Source organism: Lissotriton vulgaris, chromosome 2_1 (assembly GCF_964263255.1).
Source record: "Lissotriton vulgaris chromosome 2_1, aLisVul1.2, whole genome shotgun sequence".
Lineage (NCBI taxonomy): Eukaryota > Metazoa > Chordata > Amphibia > Caudata > Salamandridae > Lissotriton > Lissotriton vulgaris.
Window position 1 is genome coordinate 2,030,348,688 of NC_141687.1, and position 13,001 is coordinate 2,030,361,688.

The 13,001-nt window shown below is 44.3% G+C and overlaps 1 protein-coding gene across 2 annotated transcripts in view; it reads right to left on the reverse strand.

The window, feature by feature from the left end:
- The window catches only part of AFG2B (AAA ATPase AFG2B), a 247,052-nt gene that overhangs the window by 191,769 nt on the left and 42,282 nt on the right, over positions 1 to 13,001 (reverse strand). The gene's annotated exons all lie outside the window — the stretch shown is intronic.

The window sequence follows — 13,001 nt, forward strand, 5'->3', positions numbered from 1 at the left end:
TATCCTGGCTCTGTGCAGGTGAGTCTAGCGGAATCTAGGGCCTAGAGTGACTATTCGAAAAGCAAAGTCTTCAGAATCTTGCAGAATTCAAGAAGTGAGGAGAAAGCTCTTATGTGTAGTGGTAGCTTGTTCCATGCTATAGGAACAATGTACGGGAAGGCTCAACTGCTGGACCTGGTTTTCCGTATGCGTGCGATATGGGCAAGTAGAAGTCTGGACGAGCGGAGGTATCTGGAACGTTTTTGAAAGCGGATGCGATTGCTGAAGGTATGCTTGACCAGTATTATATAGTGCCTTGTAAGTGTGGGTGTGGATTTTGATGCTCATTTGTGTATTGGGGAGCCAGTGAAGCTCCTCCAGGTGTAATGTGATGAGACTGCTGAGTGGGAGGTTGGGAGTGATTGTGGCCGCCGAGTTCTGAATGATCACAAGCCTTTTCATGAGTTTTTTGTTGATCACAGCAATCTCAAAAAATATCGTCCGATCTCCCTGCTACCCTCCCTACTCAGCCAAAGTACTTGAGAAAGCAATCAACCAGCAGCTCACTTGATTCCTGGAACAAAGCCACTTACTGGACGCCTCACTATCAGGATTAAGTGCCAACCACAGCACTGAGGCCAAGTTGATGGCCGCCACAGATGACATCAGAACACTTCTGGAGCGTGGAAAACTGTCACCCTGATCCTCTGCAGGCTTCAACGCCGACTCCCACAACACCCTCACCAACAGGCTCCTCAGCATAGCATACAGAAAGAAGCCATCATATGGATTGCCTCCTTCCTTACAGAACTCACACACAGCATCCAACTGCCTCCCTTCACTTCTACACACAAAATTCATCATATACTGTGCAGCACAAGATTCATCCCTCAGCCCCATTCTGTTCAACACCTACATGACCCACCTCACAGATGTCAGATCCTACAGACTCAACATAATCTTCTATGCAGACAACACTCAACTGATCCTCTCACTTACCGAGGACCTCTCCAACGCTAAAACCAACTTCTGCAACGCCATGATCAAAGTACCAAATGGATGAGAAACAATTGCTTACAACTCAACTTAGGCAAAACCAAAGTATTGTTCTTCGGGAAGAAGACCTCTGCCAGGGACCAAAGCTGGTGGCCCACAGAATGAACTCAGACCTACACCCACCGACCTACCATGCACACAACCGTGGCATTATCCTCAACAGCTAACATGAAACAACAAGTCAACACAAACGCCTCTTCCTGCTTCCACACACTTCGCATGGTCTGCAGAACCTTCAGGCGGATCCCAACCAACACCAGCAAGACCGTCAATCAGGCCCTCGTCACCAGACGCATCGACTACGGCAATACCCTCTACGCCGGCACCTCCACCCAGCTTCTCAGAAGACTCCAGACCATACTGAATGCTGCAGCCAGACTCAAATCAAATCAAATCAAAAATAACTTTATTCGGTTTTTTTTTTAGAGGAAAAACCATAAAAGTTCATAGAAATACATTTTTATACATTGATTCAATTTAAAAAAGACTGTTAAAAATCGTAAATTTAAAATACAGTTTATAAAATCACAGAAAAGGGTAAACTTTTACTGCCATCCCTTATGGTCTCTTCATTCATTTAATTATCAGAGATTAGACCTATGGCGTATGCAAAATTTCAGGAAACGTACAGTTGCTTTTGCTATCAATTCATTTTCCAGATATTGTAACGCCAGGTAAGCTGGGCGGCATTGGCGTAAGCCCCAATATTTGAATATGGGCAATAGCCATTGTCTGCGGGGTGCCTCAAAGAATTTGCAAAATAAGACTGTATGTATCGTTGACTGCTGTGATTGGGAGTCACAAGGGCACAACAACAGTTTTGATGACCAATCATTCTGTGTGGGAAAACAGACCATTAAGTGGAACATGTTGAACCTGAAGCGTGTCAAAAGTAGTTTTTCAAATTGGGTCATATTATACATCAAATAGGGTTCGACAGATGATACTGTTTGAACTAATAAACTTTGTTGTACAGAGGGTTTATGGATTTCTTTTAGCAGACGTATTTGATGCAAATGTGATAGACATGCTTTCCTCAGTTCTAGTTTGGAAATACTGTTTAGAGATGATGGATCTGCAAAATAATGACTGTATCCCATGTCTTTTAAAAAGGCTTTTACGTAGGCTGTCCATTTCATCCGCCCATAGTGCTCAAGCGTCTGTATGTCTTGGATAATGAGTCTGGTTAGGTGGCATTGTTCAGTGACCCAAATTCTGCGCCAGAGCATTATAGGTTGAGTTCTTATCATATCCTCTAGATGGTCTATGCCCAGCTCTTCATGACAGGCGTATGTAGAGGAATTTTTCGGTAGCCCCAGTAGGGATCTTAAAAAGGCGTTTTCTATTTTTTGTAAGTCAGTCACGTTTGCATAGCCCCATATCCCTGCCCCATAAATAGCGGTACTGACACATTTTGCCTTGTAGATTTTTAACGTTTCTAAAGGTGGCTTATGACCCAATTTTTGAACAAATGATCTCAAGGCCGTTGTTGCTTTTAGAAAGGATAGTTTCCTAGCAGAAATTGCTGCTTTCCACTTAAATTTGTCGTCAATGACGATTCCCAGGTATTGGTAGGTGGATGTTCTTTCCAAAGCTTCTCCTTTCACAAATAGTCTTTTAGGTTTCATGCTTTTCCTCCCCTCATGCATAGTAAAAGTTTTCTTAACATTTAAAAACAAGTTCAGACTTAACATAAATTCACAGTATCTATCCAGCTCTCGCTGCAGTTCCACTGATGTTCTAGCCAAAATGACCGCGTCGTCTGCATATAGCAAAGCGGGTATATGCCGACGACCGAACGAGGGGAGGTCTTTACTTCCCTCAAGCATTGCTGTCTCAAGGCCATTTGTGTAGAGGGTGAATAGAAAGGGGGCCAGAACGCATCCCTGTCTGACCCCCTTTTCCACCCCGAAGCTATCTGTCAGTTGGCCCTTTGTCCCGAATCGCACTCTGCCTGTTGTTCCGGTATAGAGTTCTCGTAGGAAGTCTACGATAGGAGGGTCTACTCCCATTTTCAGCATGATTATCCACAGCCTTGAGTGTATAACACAATCAAAGGCTGCGGATAGGTCTACATACACCATGTGAAAGACACTCCCCTTGGCCTCTAAATACTTTCCTGCCAATAGGGACAGGTTTAACGCTTGGTCCACAGTGCCTAGACCCTCGCGGAAACCGTATTGTATATCTGATATAGCGTTATTAGTAACAGCCCACTCCTGGAGTCTCTCGAGAATGATCCGACCAGCGACCTTCCCAAGAGAGTCCAGGAGAGAGATAGGCCTATAGCAAGTTGGTGAGTTTCGGTCTCCCTTTTTAAAGATCGGGACGAGTACAGAGGTCTTCCATGATTTTATCAGGCCTTCTTCTAGTGATGCGTTTAATACATTTGTCAGGAGCGGGGACCAGAGTTCCTCCTCGTATTTATAAATGTCAACGGGAACCCCGTCAGGCCCCGGGACCTTGCCTATTTTTGAGGATCTTAATGCTTTCTGTACCTCGTCATGGGTAAACTGCAGGTTTAACGGATAGATAACTTGATTCAATAAGTCCATTGTTTCCGTAGTATATGATGATCCTAAACCAAAAACATTTGAATAATGATTTACCCATTCAGTGTTAGTGATTGCAACATCGATAGAGGGTATATCCTCCTTACCTGTGAGGTATGGTGATCTTACTATTTTCCAGAACTCAGCGCTATCTTTGAGTTCTGAGCTTTTCTTTAGACGCTCCCATAACTCGGTTTTTATCTCTTGTTTTCTGTTTTTAATTGCTAAGGCATATTCTCTCCTTAGAGCGGTAATTTTCACCCTGTCTCTATGTTTCCTGCCCAATGCTTTTTTTAATTTTATGTGTGCTTTAGTACAAGCTGAATTAAACCAGCCTTTCTTTTCACAGTTAATCTGTTTACAAGATCTAGTTAGTGCCTTTTTTATCTTTTCTGTAATAGTATTGAAACTAGCTATTATATTGGGACTTTCTGCCTCATAGTCTAGACAAAGTGATATCTCATTTTTACATGCTGTAACTACTCCTGAGATGATCGCTTTTTTATCAACATTTCCCCATTTTAGGGTGTAGCCGTTAAGAAACCCCAGCTCTAGGTTTTGTTGATGTAGTAGAGAAAATGTATCAAAATCTTTTTGTTTTTTTTGTTCTCTTAGGATGATTACAATCGGGAAGTGATCACTTAGAGGGTTTTTGGCTACTTCAAATAATTCTATATTTGGGCCTTTATGTGCTGAAATCATAACGTAGTCTATCAGACTCGTTAGTCCCCTACCATTAAAGGTTGGTGTAAAAGGTACTTGGGAGGTTTTTAGTTCGTTTGCAAAGCCCAGTTCTAGTTCAGTTACAGCCTCGTTCATTTTTTCGCCTTCATATGAGTGAGTAAAGTGAGTGATCATATTACCATCATCTTCCTCTATCCCACATTTATCTGTGTTATTATTCTCACATAAGTGGATATTAAAGTCGCCACCCCAAAGTATGGTGCATGTTTTATTAATGAATTTCTCTTTTAAGTCTTGTAAAGTAAGAGAAATCTCTTGAAGAAGATTGGTCAGATCGTCTAGTTTCTTGTTATTATAGAAGTTTACAATAATGTATAGCGTCTGTTTGGTTGTCTTTAGAATAACTATTTGGTAATTCTCATGTAGTTTAACAGGAACTATCTCTTCATGGTGTAAAGTATTGGCTATATAGATAGTTAAACCACCACTGTTTCTTCCAGATGAAGATTTTTTTGCTGAGGAAAGGAAAGTCTTGTATCCCATTATATGTAATGGCTCAATAGCTCAAGTTTCCTGAAGACAGATAATACTGCTCGCAGTCACTTGGTTTAAAAAGTTAGGGTTTGTTACTTTAGCCAGCAAACCTGCTATGTTCCAGAAAGTTATATGTATTGAGGAAGTACTTCTGTTATGTCTGGGAGAAGTTATCTTAATTATTGAATTTCCCTGAAGTTCAGGACTAATTTTTGTTTGTGCTAAGTTAGTTTCATCATTTGGTCCTACTCGATTTTGGGTGATTAGGGTATTCTCTGCTATAGAGTTATGAATGTCTATTCCCTGTGTATTGAGGGCACTACCTGACATCTGGCCTTCTGGATTTAGTGTATAGGTCTCCAGTCCTACGAAGTAAGTATTTTCTTGTCAATCATTGAAGTCAAAAGTGGAAAGTGCAGCAAACCTATTTTGTGTTGGAATACTATAGAGATTGCCAGGTGCAGCAGCAACCTGTTGCCAACGAGGGTCCCTATATTCTTTGTTTGGCATTGTAGACAGATAAGGGTGAGGTGTGAAATGAGAATGGACCTGTGGTTGATGTCTTTGCATATGGATGTTCGGATATGTAAATTTGGGGTACTGCTGTAAAAAGGGGGAGTTGTTTACAAACATTGGATGGTGATCGAGAAAAGGGGTGGCTAGATTAGATTCCATTGTTGGTACATCAGTAATCAGATGCCTATAGAAGTACCCCAGCGGGAGTAAAGTAGTGTTAAATTCCCAAACCGAGGGTGGAGGGGCTCTAGCCAGAGTTTTCTCGGCCCATTGTGGATTTTTGAAGCTTATGGATACACAGTCACCTTCAAATTTTTTCTTTAAAGGGCCTATCCATCCTACTCTCTGTACATTGTTTATTTCTCCTGTGCACTCTATCGGATAGTTACAGTTTGCTATCAACCAATGCAAGATCTTGTTTTTCAAAGATGAGTAAGTTTCCTCTTGATCATGCCTAAGCCTAGGCACATTAACCAGAATCAGTACTTAAGCACCATATTCGGGAGGAAGATTGATTCTTGAAGGCATCTGCCTTGAATTATATGGTGGGTCATGTGTTAGCCGGGGTTTTTGAGAGTTTGTGGTAGTAGAGGTTGAATGGTTGTGTCTCTTTTTTTGTTCCTGAGATGATACCGTCGTCTTTCCTGGAGTAATAGTTACTGCCTGAGTGCTAGTAGTTGTACTTAGAGTTGGGCCATTTCCTGTAGTAGGGTTGTTTGTAGACTTATCTCTGCTTTCTAGAGGAAGTGGATTTAGTTGTGGTTTTGTTGTTCTAGCTACAGATGATGTAACTTTTTCTGTCTGTTTTGTAGTGGTGGTTTTACTGGTATTTGTTTTTCCCGCTGTATTAGTAGGTACAATGTCTCTAGTGGGAGTCTTTTTGTTAACAGCGATGAGTTCCTCAAGTTTCTTTTCAATTCGAGTCAATCGAGATTCGATTGGTGAGATGAAGATCGCCAGGAGATTGCCAACTCTTTCTATTAGTTGGTCATCTTTTATTTGTTTTACTGATGCGTCAAAGTTATTTATATACTCCTGGACCTTTTCCTGCATGGCTTCAGTTGAAGGGTCGGGTTGTTTTGTTATTCCACTAACTGTGGAGTGCTTGATTGTGGTTTTTCTAGATGGAGCTTTAGATTTTTTACGTGATTTTGCAGCAGGAGGGATACTTATTATTGGTTGTTGAGTCTGTTTACGAATAGCGCCCTCTTCAGTGGGTCTTAATAATATAGGACTATTCTCTTCTGTGTTTTCCGGAGTAAGAATTATGTTTAGATCTGGTGTCTTTTCAAGATCATTACTCGTATCAGAATCACAGTCAATCAGTGGGTCCGTAGCTGATAAATTGATTTCGTTAGGAATGGTATGAATATCAGGCCGTATTTCTTGCAAACAGCCTAGTTGTAGTTCGTGTTGCTTAACAGGAGTTTTTGCCAACAAAATTTCGCCAAGGGAGGAACGTTTAGTTGTTAATAGTTCATATGAGGCCCTACGCTTGGCAGCTTTTAAGTCTTGTGAGACTCTTCTTTCAAGGAGAGAGATGCTTAAGTCAATAGCGTCATGAGTTTTCGTAATGAAATTGTCAATGGGGCCAATGATGGATGTACTGTTTGCTGCAGCAGTTTTACTTCTACTTCCCCTGGTAGACATTGCGGTGTGATTGTAGCCGGAGTGCGATAGCAAGCACTGAGTGGAGAAATCAGAGGTCTCCCGGTAAGTGTAATGCAGCGGAGCTCTATGTCGTGAAATGTATTAGTCTTTGTATACTAAGTAGCAGGGGAGATTCTTAGACAGATACAAGTGATATTAAAGGATTTCCTGATGTACCGTTGGGCAGAGATGTTAAGGGGGTGTACCCAACCCGACCTCTTCGTCCTCGGAGGGCCTCAGAGGGCCCGCCCTTAGCCCGGGCTTCGCCCGGCGTCCCGCGAGACGGGGGTGACGCCTGATTTATGCGCCTCCTGGCACGCAAAGGTAGCGGTATGCGCCGCTAGCGCTGCTGGGATTTGTGGTCCTTGTGCCACGCCCACACTCCACTCAGCGGCCGGACCCCCGAGGTGACTGAAGGGGTCGGGCGGCGGCGGGCGGGCGGGCGGGCTGTGCCAATGCAAGATGCAATGTCCCCTTTGGAAAGAAAGGCAGTGCCTGTGCTCCGGTAAGGCTTGAGTTTTTAAGTTTGGTTTCACCCCCTCGATCAGGGTGACGCCTGATTTATGCGCCTCCTGGCGCGCAAAGGTAGCGGTATGCGCCGCTAGCGCTGATGGGATTTGTGGTCCTTGTGGTCCTTGTGCCACGCCCACACTCCACTCAGCGGCCGGACCCCCGAGGTGACTGAAGGGGTCGGGCGGCGGCGGGCGGGCGGGCTGTGCCGATGCAAGATGCAATGTCCCCTTTGGAAAGAAAGGCAGCGCCTGTGCTCCGGTAAGGCTTGAGTTTTTACGTTTGGTTGCAGCCAGACTCATCTTTCACCTCCCTAAACAAACTCACATTGCCCCACACCTGAGAGACTTCCACTGGCTACTTATCCAGAAGAGATGACAATTCAAGATCCTCACGCACACCTACAGAGCCCTCCATGACCTAGGACCTCCTTACATCAACCAACAACTGAACTTTCACCAACCATCTAGACACCTGTGCTCCTATTCACTTGCCCTCTCTGCAGCAGTGGTTGCTCATTCGCCTATATCGCTGCCAAGACATGGAACAACCGTCCACTACAGCTCCCTACAGCCCCTCGCTGGCAGACTTCAGAGAGAGACTCAAGAACTGTCTTTTCGACAGATACACGTGCACAGACACCCCTAGGGGTGACAGTGTTCCGCTCTACAAATGCTGTTTGATGATTGATCCGGGCTTAGAGGGTGTTCCAGTAGCCCAGTTTGCTTGTGACAAGGGCCTGTGTGATGGTTCTCTGGGTGCTGATTGGGAGTTATTTGAAAATCTTCCTTGGTAACTTCAGGATAAAGAAGCATGAGGCGCTGCCTTGGGCGGTCATGTTGATTGTCCTGTTGATGCTAATCCTGAGGTTGCATGGGTGGGTGTCAGCCACAACTCTGTTGGCCACCAGTTGGAGTCTTACTGTGAAGTGCTCTTCCCGAAGATCCCTTTTACGGTCTTGTCGGTGTTCAGCATCAACCAGATGGTCTTCATCCAGTGGGTGATTACAATCTTGATACGGTTACTGAGCATCTTGTCTGCAAAGGAGATAATAAGTTGCGTGTCACTGGCTTAGGAGAGGCTGTTGATGTTGTGAGTGCGGATTATGATGATTAGAGGGATCATGTATGCGTTGAAGAGGGTCGAGATTACGGAGAATCAGTGTGGAACTCCGCAGATTAGGTTGCGGACATCCGAGGTGTACAGTGACAGGCTGACTGGGGTCCTTCCAGTCAAGGAGCAGATCCATTGGAGTGTGTGTCCTTGGATTACGGAGTTTTGTGTAGGCGCTAGTGGAGAATGAGTTGGGAGACCATGTCAAATGCTGTGGAGAGGTCCATGAGAATGAGAGCAGCTGCGTCTCCTCAGTCCAGATATATCCGTGGTAGCAATGAGGGAAGTTTTCATGCTGTGGTTGGGCCTGAAACCAGACTGAGTGGTGTCAAGGAGTTGGTGGTTGAGGTATTTGTTGAAGTGTCTGTTGATGACTTTCTCTAAGACCTTGGCCGGTAATTGTAGCAGGGAGATCGGTTTGCAGTTGGCGAGTGTTGAAGGATCTGAGAAGGGTGTCTTCATCAATGGGAGGACAGTTCTGTGTTTTTAAGCTTCTGGGAAGGGTGCGGAAGAGGTGGAGGCGTTCAGAATGGGTGTGAGCATGGCACTGATGGATTTCAATTGGAGTAGGCATATTGAGGGCAGGGGACAGGTGGGACTGCTAAGTGAATGGGCTTCATGGTGGCGGCAGTTTGATGAAAGACCACGCAGTCAGCACTGGTTCTTTGGAGAAAATTAGGAGGCATTTTTCGAAGTCTGTCTGGTCCGGGTTCATGTTGAGGTTGCTCTAATATGGCAGTAATTTTATTGCTGAGGAATTGAGAGAGATTGTTGCAGAGGTCCTGAGAGGTGGAGGCGGCGACTGGTGAGGTGAAATCCTTTACAATGGTGAAAATGTCTTTGCTTCTGTTGGTGCTGGCATCAAGAAAATAGCCAGAAAATGAAGATGACCCCGCTTTGAACAAAACCTCTGATTGGATTACGCAGGAGAAGCAAGTGAGCCCAACCTACCTGAGAAGAGCACCTTTGTTTCTTCCATCCAAGTATCTATTGGTACATCCCTTCATCTGCTGAAATCCACTACTTCACCTTTATACTCGGTCATCCATTAATTCTTTCATCCATCATCCAATCTTTCCCTATTCTATCCACGCACCCATCCAGCCATCAATCCACCAATCCACTGTTCCATCCATCTATCCACTCTACTATCTATCCATCCACTCTATCAACCCATCCAGCCAGCCATCTAGTCTTCCATCCATCATTCCATCCACTATGCCCTCCTTCATCTATTCATCCACTCTGCCATCCATCCATCTACTCTGCCATGCATCCATCCAACATCCATCCATTCTCCCATCCATTTTGCCACCAATTCACTTCTTTTCACCCCCTCATCCATCCAGCCTTTTACTCTGCCATCCATCCACCTATCCATTCATCCCTTTACTATGCCATCCTTTCACCTTCCCATCCACCTAGCCATTCAATTGTCCTTTCACCCATTCATCTATCTACCCACTCAATTACCCCCTACCCATTCGTTTAAACACTCATCCATCCACCCTTCCTTCCATTCAATATTCCATCTATCTTTCACGTTTCTATTTATTCATCTTTCATTCGTCTTTTCTCTTTCTTGCTCTTCTATTGATGTTGCATTCCATTATAGTGTTAATTATACGCTTTTGTATGCAGAGTTGCAAACAGAAGAATCCCATAAAGGACCCCACCTCTGCTGTAGCTCTAAAGAACTGGGTTCACAACGCCTCTAGCTGACATCGATGTGCTCCCCCCAAAGCGGTGCGTCTGGTGTCTTGATCATTTGGTGGTAGCCTTTCAGGACAGATTGGAATGTACAGTCTGCATTTTCCTAGCTCATTCCAAATTTTCGCTCCACTTGTTTGCAGTGGAATTTCATTAGTCTGTGTTTCTCCATGTAAGAACTGCACCTGGGGTTTAGATTTTACTTGCAAATTTTGAGGGAGGCTAGTGAGTCCGCAGAGAAGGTGATCCAATTGCTGAAATTCTTGATGGCTTTGGGAAGTTTAGCTGTGTTCAGGTCATGGGTGTTGAGAGCGGTGTTCCAGTCCATGTCAGTGATACGGGCTAGTGTGATTGGGGTGTCTGTGTGCCAGACAGGAACAGGGGATGTTGAACGTGGGGAGGGTGTGGTCTGTCCAGGAGATTGGTGTTGGTTTGTCTACTTAGATGTATTTGAAGGTGGTGAAAATAGGATCTAGGATGTGTCCAGTGACTCGTGTCCCTCGTGTCCCTTTACTCGTTTGGTGAGGCCCAGGCTTCCAAAGTCTTAGATGAGTATTTTGGAGTTTTGAGTTGGGGTGGGCGGTCCTCCAGGTGGTAGTTCAGGTCTCAGAGTAGGATACAATTGTTAGCATCTAGGACAAGTGGTACGACGAAGTCTGTGGTGGTGTAGGTGAAGTTGGTGTGCGGTCTCAGTGGTCTATGGGTGTGAGTTCTGCTTATGTTGAAGTTGGCTGAGATGTGGGTCATGAATAAAAGATGTTCCATGCTGAAGGATGAAGTGTATGTGGAGGCAGTGCAGTTGATGGTATGCTTGTGGATGATGACGATTCTTCCACTGGGGCTGTAAAGTCTGTGCTGCCTGGCAATCCTGTAACCAGAAAGGGGGTGGGGAGGTGGCTGTTGAGACGACCAGTGCTTTTGCAGATTTCAGCCAAATTTTGGTGATGAAAAGTATGCCCGGGTTATTCTTGTGCAGCATGCCCCACATTTCTGGGGTATGTTTGGTGAGTGAGGGGGTTTCGAGGCTCATCCATGACAATGCAGAGGGTTGTGTGGGTGGTTATAGGAATGTGGGCGTGTGAAAGAGTGGGGTATTGTAGGCTGTTGGTGCGGATTCTGTGAGTGTGGGCAAATGCAAGAACATTTGCAGATCACTCCTTCGATGTTGAGTTGTGCGGCGAGGCAGCAGCTTGGGGGGTGGCAGGTGGGGGGTGATGATGTGGACATTTGAAGCAATAGAGAGGACCAGGACTCCTAGCATAGGGCGCCGTTGGGCTTGCCTTTCGCACATGGTACATGCATCTGCTGCGGACGCTTTTAAGTAGGTTTTGAGAGGGGGAGGAGTGATGTCGCTTCCTGTGCAGTTGGATGATCGTCAACCTAGTGATTTCACTTTCTGCGCACATAGATGGTGGGAAATCCAGTGACATAACTTCCTGTGCCCACCAATGATGGGGAAAACCAGTAATGTTAGTTCCAACACTGTATTAAAAATTGTGAACAACTAGATAATTTTGCATGGCATCCATGACACATTGGCGCTGTGGTTATGCCGAGTAAATGTATGTATGGATCCTCAACTACAAATCAAGAGAGCAATGTGCAAGAAAAGAGAGGTACAGGTAGAAGAGGGGCCTAATACAAGGTACTGAAAAGAAAGGGGAATAGGAATCCTAAGGACCGAATATGATAATTCATACACCAGACCTCAATCGAGCCTTTAAATACAGAATAAAAAACTATCAACCCTTTGTACCCAGAAACAAGATTTAACCTGCAGAATTATGTAGGACCATTTTCACCTTGGAACAATGCATCAGCCTATATTTTCAAAAAAATCCATCATTCAAATACAACTTTAAAACACAGAAAGCCCAAAGAGTTACTGAGAAGGGGGTAAAGGGGATGTGGAAAGTATTTAATTTGATTAACAAGTGTGTCATGTAACAGACTCCTCTCAAAATCCTGCTAAGTTTAAAGGGTTAGGTGTCCTTAATGGTTCTGTGTTATTCTCTGGTGACTGCTTGCAGGGTGGCTCAGTTTCGGGTGGTTAGTTAGGCTAAACGGTTTACATGGTTCTTCTCATGTGAGATGGGTCAAAGCCTTCAGCGGGACGGTGATTTTTATCCTCAAACTTTTGAAATCTCTTAATTTGATAAGCCTTTCATTTTAAAAGAAGTCACACTTGACAGAAATGCTGGCTGTAGTCTACCTTTTTTTAAATGCCTTTGTAACTGTTAAATTACAGGTGTTGCTGGTTAAATCACAAACTAATGAACTACATTTAAAGAATATATTATAGATTTTGGTTCCACACCTAATGTTGCCTATTGTTTGATTCGATGTAGTAAGTCACTCATATTAGCTGTGCAAACAAGCAAAGGTTAATGAATTAAGATTGAAATGCACAAGAGGGCTCAATGGGAGGGCAAATCTTGATTTGGAATATTGAAAATGTACTAGTGTTCAAAACAAAAACAAGTGGCTGGATATATGTAACATGATTTCTTCATAGAAACGCACAGGGCTAGATGATTGTGAACGCTACAAGCCCCTTCAGGCTTAACTGGAAGACCGCTGTCTGGCGATGAGTGAGTGGGTCTCTTCCTGTCAACCAAAATCTAACCAGGCAGCTGATTTCTGAGTGTCTGAGAGATGCAGAAGCTGGACCTTGGAAGCCTCCCATAAACTAAATTA